Source organism: Thalia democratica, chromosome 5 (assembly GCF_965202585.1).
Source record: "Thalia democratica chromosome 5, ktThaDemo2.hap1.1, whole genome shotgun sequence".
NCBI lineage: Eukaryota > Metazoa > Chordata > Thaliacea > Salpida > Salpidae > Thalia > Thalia democratica.
The window spans coordinates 79,686,678-79,694,512 of NC_139169.1; the positions used below are offsets into that span (position 1 = coordinate 79,686,678).

At 23.1% G+C, this 7,835-nt stretch overlaps 1 long non-coding RNA gene across 1 annotated transcript; it reads left to right on the top strand.

The window, feature by feature from the left end:
• Nucleotides 1-1,354: 1,354 nt before the first annotated feature.
• LOC145836126 (uncharacterized) lies at nt 1,355-3,027 on the top strand. The gene is made up of 4 exons (XR_014369885.1): nt 1,355-1,502; nt 1,781-1,897; nt 2,379-2,482; nt 2,938-3,027. It is a non-coding gene; the product is annotated as an uncharacterized LOC145836126 (long non-coding RNA).
• The last annotated feature ends 4,808 nt before the right edge of the window (nt 3,028-7,835 follow it).

Consider the following 7,835-nt stretch of genomic DNA (forward strand, 5'->3'; position numbering starts at 1 on the left):
TTGAGCTTTGAGCTTATTAAGTATTAAAAATTGTAAAAAAGCTAAAGATTTTACTTACCTAAAAAATATACAGTGAAATAATAATTTATAAATTAGAAGTACAACTAATAAATATTAATTTATATAACTTGTAAACAAGCGAACTTACCCCAGAAGTTAACCATAACCCCAGGTTAGAAACGCTGTTTTATATCCACATTGGTTTGTAGTTTTAACAGGTCTTTTTTAACTTAAGTTTTAAAAATTGTGTGAGATACCATATTGTTTATTCAACGCAAAAATTTTCTTATTTTAATTTGTTCTGCATAAATATTACCTTTATTAATTTTTTTTGGCCCAAAACTAGTGTTTACAGTTTCGTAGTTGCTTATAACTTTTCAAGAATTTAATTAAATTTGAAGTCAACTATTTTAACATAATATACTTTGATAGATACTTTGTTCGAAAATCGTAACAAAAGTAATTTCTTAAAGTTTATTTGAAAACAACATCTTACTTTTAAAAACTGTATATTAAAATTTTGAATTGATATATTATATAAATCCTTCAGACTAAGTGTTTTTTCTTTTTTTAAATTTGCTAACGTACTAATCTTTTTACTTACGTGGACAATTTTCCACGAAATATTATTGCAAAAAAGCGTGTAATATGTTTACAAAACACTGTGTGGCTAAATTTAATTTATTTTACTTGAACGTTAAACCAAATAAAACAAACATCAGCACAAAAATTTACATCCGCAATAACCGCTTAAAGTTTTATCAATCAAGTTAAATTAATCTTTACATAATAAAATTCCATTTATATAATTGTACACTGCCTTTAGGCTGATTGCATTTCAGCATTTGTTTGCAATAGATAAATTTTGAGATTGATGTTTTTAACCATACAAATATTTTTTTATTGTTGTTTTGCCTTCAGGATATCAACAGCGTTTTTTCTTACTACTATTAACGCGTTTTTCTTTTTACTTTTGAACAGTATAAATACAGGTATGATTGAAGAAAAGTTATGACACTTATCAAGTCTACTGAATTAGTAGACTTACTAAAAGTAAAAGCTAAGTTAATGCTAATCATTGTAGGAAAAATAGAAGTATTAAAAAGATTGATTTATAATTTGATGATAATGAAATACTTTTAATATTTTCGTTGAAAATAAGTTGTCATCAATTGGTTCAATAAACTTTAACAACTATTTAATTATATTAAAAACTATAGCAACTCTGAAATTTTGCAGTCTTAAAGCAAATAGACATAAATAAAAAAGTTTTAAATGCTGATATACAAAGTTTGCCTAAAAACAACCATAACAAATTAAACATAGTTAAAGTTAAAAGTTTTTAAAACTCTAAAACAAAAATTTTCAAACCAACGAGTACAAATCGTTACTGAAAACCAAATTTACTAAACATTTTATTCAGAAAAACTTTTTACAGAAAAATTTATATAGAAAAAAAATGAGATTCGCACTCTTCACACTTTTCCTGGCTCTTGTGTTTGGTGAGTTAAATAGAATATATAAAAATTTAATATATATGAAAGTTAAGTTGAAATTATTTGTTCACTTATACTAGCTGTAAACTGCGCTTTAATCCTAAAGTTTTATACGTATTATGTTTTAGTTTAAACTTTTCAACTTTATTAAGAAAATAAAATTGTATAAGTGAACAGAAAATTTTATGAATTTAATACAATATAAAAGTTGATATAAAAATAACTATATGAAAAAAAACAAATAATTCAAAAAACATTTTTTTCTTACCAAACAATTTTACCAGTCGCACAAACATCTGCATTCAAATGCTCATGGGCCGAAAAAGCGAAGATAAGGAAATGTCTGATGGAAGACGGCAAGTGCAAGGTGGCTTGTAAGACCTGCGTTACGGATAACTGCGGTTTGTTTACTTTTTTATTATTTGTCCGTTGGATGGAGCTGTAGAGCAGATGCTAAACTTAGACGGTTAAAAAACTTACTATGACATTATGTATCTGTTAAAATTATCACTTTTTATATAAATCCTTTTTACGAATGAATTGTTGTAGTATATATCTTACTTAACTAGTTTTGAAAAATATCAAAATAAAAGTATTTTAAATGCTTGTAAATCTTTTAAATACTTTCTGTTGTTCATTTTATTACTTGGTATGTTCGCATTATTATAATTTTAAGCGGTTTGAACGTGCTTAACTAATTTTGAAAATATATAAACTGGTGCTAGCTTTAGTTTGGTTCAAAAAAATTTGTTTAGCTGTTTACTTTATATGAATGTGGAAAACACTTAGTTAAGATTTTTTTGAGTTTTTTGAAGAAGTATAAAAATTTAATAATAAAATAATAATAAACAACAAAATAATAATTAAACAACATCTACCTAGCTGGCGAAGAGGGAAAAGCCAAGGCAATGTGCGCTTTGGACAACTGCAGGGATGAGTGCAAGTGCAAGAAACAATGTTTCCTCAAGTGTATCAATGAGTAAATTGTAAGTTTATTTGTTTTGTTTGTTTATTATTTTAAAAAAGATTGTTTCAATGTGTGTATCAACATATAAAATGTTTTTTTATTTTTTTATTCTATTATTGCAAGAAAGCTTATTTCAATTTAAGTAAAAACGTACAAAATCTTTTTTTAAAATTGTTTTTTTTTCATTTATTGTTGCAAAAAAAGCTTATTTCAACGAGTAAAGTTTTAGTTAAATATTTTTTTTAGCAAAAATATTCCTAACAAGGTACATTGACACCTAACGTAAACAATACCTAATTTGTATTTTAAATTAAATTTTACGGCATTTTCTGTTGTTTATAACGAAAATTATAAATAACCTTAGCAGAAGTATTAAAATATCTAATTTCTCTAACTAATTTTAAATCATAACTTATTGTTTTTTGTATTTATTTTTAATAAGTAAATTGTTAAATTTTGTTGTAATATCTACAGGTGAAGAAAAAAGAACAAAAGTAGAAAATTCAATTCGAATGTTTTACTGTTGTTTTTATTTTGTGTACACGAATAAAATGTAACATGCTATTTGTTTGTCTTTTATAATTATTAAGTTTTATTGAAATCTTGTATTTTATGTAATAAATTAACCAAGTGGTTTTAAAATGTTGATTCTTAACAATATGTAAACTTTAGTAGCGTTAATAAATATGTTAGATACTTAGGACTAGTTATAATAAAATTCTATAAATTTACTTTGATAAGAACAGTTTTAGTTGTACAAAAATATGTCATAATTTTCTAAAACACAATCTTTCAATTTAGATAAATAAAACCATAACTTTTTAATTTTGCAACTTTTTTAGATTATTATTATTATTTTTATTTTTAGACTTTGTTATTAAAAAATAGTTTTTTTATAGATAAATGCTAAATAGTTTTTAAAAACAAACTTATTATAAAACCTAACTTTTAGTTATTTATTTATTTTAAAAACTACTCTAAACGCTTCAAAACATTTTTGCAGTAATTAATAGTAATAACTAAAACATCTATATCTAGTTATAAGAAAAGTTTATATATGTTTTAAACTTATGTAATAAAAGTATTAGACTAGTCGTATTTAATCTACGCATGTTGACTTTAAATACCGATATTTTGTGGTCACCTCTAAGTAATGATTTAGTTTTAAATTGTGTATAAGTTTCCTGGTAGACAAAAACACCGCATAAAAAGTTAGATCTAAGTATAAAAAAACATTCGGTTATCGAATCATACACCATGGATACAGTTTAACGTCAGGACTTGTTTAATTGATTTAAAGAACATTTATGAAGCTTATTTAACGTAAATATTTCAACTCAATGTTTTGTTAATGTGTAAATACTATAAACTAAAACTGTGTGAATGTTTTAAAATTAAACTTTTTTTGGTATGAAGATATAATTTATAAAAACCTTACTTACTTAAATTAAACTTTGATTTAGCGTTCTAAACTGAAAATACAACATTATATCTTTTTAAACTCTCTTATTAAAAGTATCTAATATAAATACGAAACTTCACCAAGTTATTAATAAAAAATGCTCTTTTGGTTTTAATTTAGTTTTTTGAAGTTTCTAAACTAAAACGCAACCATTAAAGTGGCGGGCTAATAAAACAAAATCAACAAAAAATGTAAGTTGTGTTTGTAATTATAAATAACAACTTACAAACTGAAAGAAAAAAGTTTTAATTTGCTTTGTTTTAAGACACGATATTTCTGTTAAAAGCTTTTAAGCATTCGATAAAATTTTATATTTAAAACCGAAAACGTTTTGCTAAACAATGATTACTTAACAATATTCTTATTTTTAATTAATTAAAAAAGGTTTGTTGGAGTATAATTTGAAAAACAAAAATTTAAACTTATTAAGGCTGATAATTATTTTTTATTCTCTGAGTAGCAGAGTTTTACAAACTTCTCAAAAGTGTAAACGTTTCAAAAAATAGGAGATTCTATAGTGATATAAAAATCCTATTCTTTAAAATACTTACATTAATTCAGTACTTCGTAGAACTAAGTAGAGATAAATGTTGTTAGTTTTAACAAACTAAGTATTTTTACTAATGTTTTTTATTATTAAAAGTTTTGTAAAAATGATTAAACAAGTAAAACCCGCAATAGAATGTTTAAGTATCCTATAGAAATGCTGCTCATTTGAAATTAAAAGCTAAAAAATATTTTCTTACAAAATGATACACAACAGAAGTTAATATTTATCTTTTGAAAACTTTATTTTTCAAACAATGTTTTGATCAATAAGCACAAGTTAAAGTTTTTTAAATAATAATTGACACTTATTTAATTTTCATATTTATAATCAAAACTCTGGACATTTTATTTGTTTTATTAAAAACTACAATGTTATATACCAAGATTTGAAATATTCTTTAAGAGACTCAATATCTTGTTCTGCCTTATCATAAATATTGACAACAAAATTTTAAACGGTTTTTTTTACGTAAGATATCTGGTTTAATTGCAATTAATTTTTGTTTACAGCAAAATATTTATCTTCAGGGATTAAACGTACAAAGTGTTAACAAAAGAAATCAAACATATTTATATTTTATAATAGTAAAACTTTTAATAATTTTTCTACGATAGTTTTGTTCAAAGAAATATAAAAGAAACTTTTCTACCAAACTTTGTCATTTAACTCATAAAAAAAAGTGAAGCAAAAAATATTTTGTTAGTTTTTGTAATAAGTTACATTTTAATTAAACTTCATATTTAGCTTTCAATGTTTCAACAATTCATTTTGATAAGACTGTCATTTTTTTATCTTATAAAATAAATGATCAAAGTTTGCATAAAACTTAGTAACTAAAAGTTTAATTATATTACTAATTAGATTTTGTATAAAGTGAAAGTTATTAGTATAAGACATAAGTTTCATCAGTACATTTATTGTTTATAAAAAATTTAAAATAATATTTCATAACAGTTGTTATTTTATTGAAAAATACTTTAAGTTTTATTCATCAAAATAAATCTAAAACTAAATATCTTATTAAAATCTAAATTAATTGAAGTATTTTAAATATTAAACTAAAAGATAAGTAAAATATGGTAATAAACTTTTTTTTTTAAACAACGATATCTTATTTTTCATTAACATTTAATACCGATACTCAATTTAAAAAAAAATTAAAAGCTTACATCTTTAACATCTTCAAACAGACAAATTGCAGACTGATTTGTGACTTTTTTGGAAATCAAATTGAAGTAAGGTATTTCAGAATTTTAAAAATCAACCAACAACTTTTTCGACGCTTTCAGTTGTTATTTGGTAATTATAAGTTATTTTTATTGTTATTTGGATAATAAAGTCAAAATAAAAATAAAATAAAACGACGTCTACTTGTACGAGAACAACCTCGTTTGTTTTGTTAAATATTTCTTCTTTCTTGATTTTTTTCTCCTGTTACACACAGTTTTGCTGAAAAGTAGATTCGAGCGCGATTCCGTGTCAATAGCTGAAATTTAAAACCTCCGAAAAACTTTAATTAGGTAACTTTGCCGGATCCGAGGTTTCAAAATTATCAGAGCCACATAGGATTTCACAAAATTTGCATCAGGTCCGTACCAGAAAGAAATGTTTTTTCAAATAAAGTTTTGGTTCAAATATTGACAAATTCGGCAAGCGGGTTTCTGATTTAGTAGACATCATAGTTGTCTTGGTATTTTTCAACAAAACTTGATATTTTCATAGCTACTTAACTAATTATTTCTTTAAATGTTTCTTGAGTTGAAATTAAATTAGTGTTTATTTTAGTAAAATCAAAGTTCGATTTTATATATTTCTTTGTTTTAAAGAATAACGGACATTATTATTAATATTTTTTAGATTTTTTTTTTCTCATACTTGGGTATTTATTGAAACAAAAAGAATAATAGGGAATTTATAAATTGGTATTTTTATTATTCTAATTTAAGACTTTTTAAAGTTCTATGTACTTAACTCTAATTTTTTATTTACATTTTTTAGCTCTATTGAATTTCTTTCTTAATCAATATACCTTAATAAATTGCTAAACTTTATTAAAATTAAAAATGTAAGTTTAAACAAGAAATAATCTAAAACACTAATACCGTTTTATATTATTATTGATTGTACCTTTATATAGCCCTTTTTTAACTGAAATTTGTATGTGAAATGTCACTTTCTTAGTTAACTGCATAAGAATGAAAAACTTTTTATCAGGCTAAAGTTTAATCAGGCAATTTATCGTTTTTAAATTTTCATACTTATTTCTAGTTTGTTAGAAAATTATTAATATTTAAAATAAACAGTTATTGTAGAAAACTAAACTCGCAAAGAAAGTAATACGTTAAATTTTTTTGTTTAAAAACCAGTTTCTTACACTTTAAACTATTTTTTATATTTTTTAAGTTTTTAACTAAGCTTTATTAATCTTTAAAATTAAAATTGATGTGCTTAGAAGAAGCTATAAATCAAAAAAAAATATTTATATAAAACCTTAAAATAGTTTTGTTTTAAATTTTTATTTGATATATTAAATTATATTTTCATTTTTTTAAGGCTTTTTCATCTTTAGATTGTGATATAAACCCTTTTGCTTACGCGTATCATTTTTCCACAAATACTTATTGCAATAAAACGTGAAATCTTTTCAAAATTATGTCAGGCAAAATTTGATAAATTTTATTGAGTATTAAATCAAGTAATGTAAACATCCATATTATGATACATAATAAATAAATATAAAGATTTACGTCCGCAAAAACCGCTTAAAGTTTTATCAATCAAATGAAATTAATCTGTCATATATGATTTATATAACTTTATTCTGCCTTTAGGCTGATTGCATTTCAGCATTTGATTGCAACTGGATAAAATTTGAGATCGATGTTTTTTATCATAAAAATATGTATTTTTATTACCGTTTTGCCTTCAGGATATTAACAACGTTTTTTCTAAATACTATAAACGCGTTTTTCTTTTTATTTTCGGACAGTATAAATTCAGGTATGGTTGAAGAACATTTATAACACTTTTTAAGTGTACTGAACTAGTAGACTTGATAAAAGTAAAAGTTTCAGGTTTCTATTTAAAATCGACTGGAACCGATTCGGTAAAAAAATCTTGGTTTTTATAGGACTAAACAGTTTTAAATAAATAAAAATAAATAAACATTTTTAAATGCTGTAATACAAAGATTGCTAAAAACAATTATAGCCATTTAATTTAAACTAAATTGAAATTTGTTATAAGTTGTAAAAAACTATTTTCAAAGCGTTTTGTCATACAAACGAATAAAAATTTTTAAATAAAGTAGTTAAACACAGTTAATACAACTAGACGTTATAAAAAAGTGAATATTTTTAC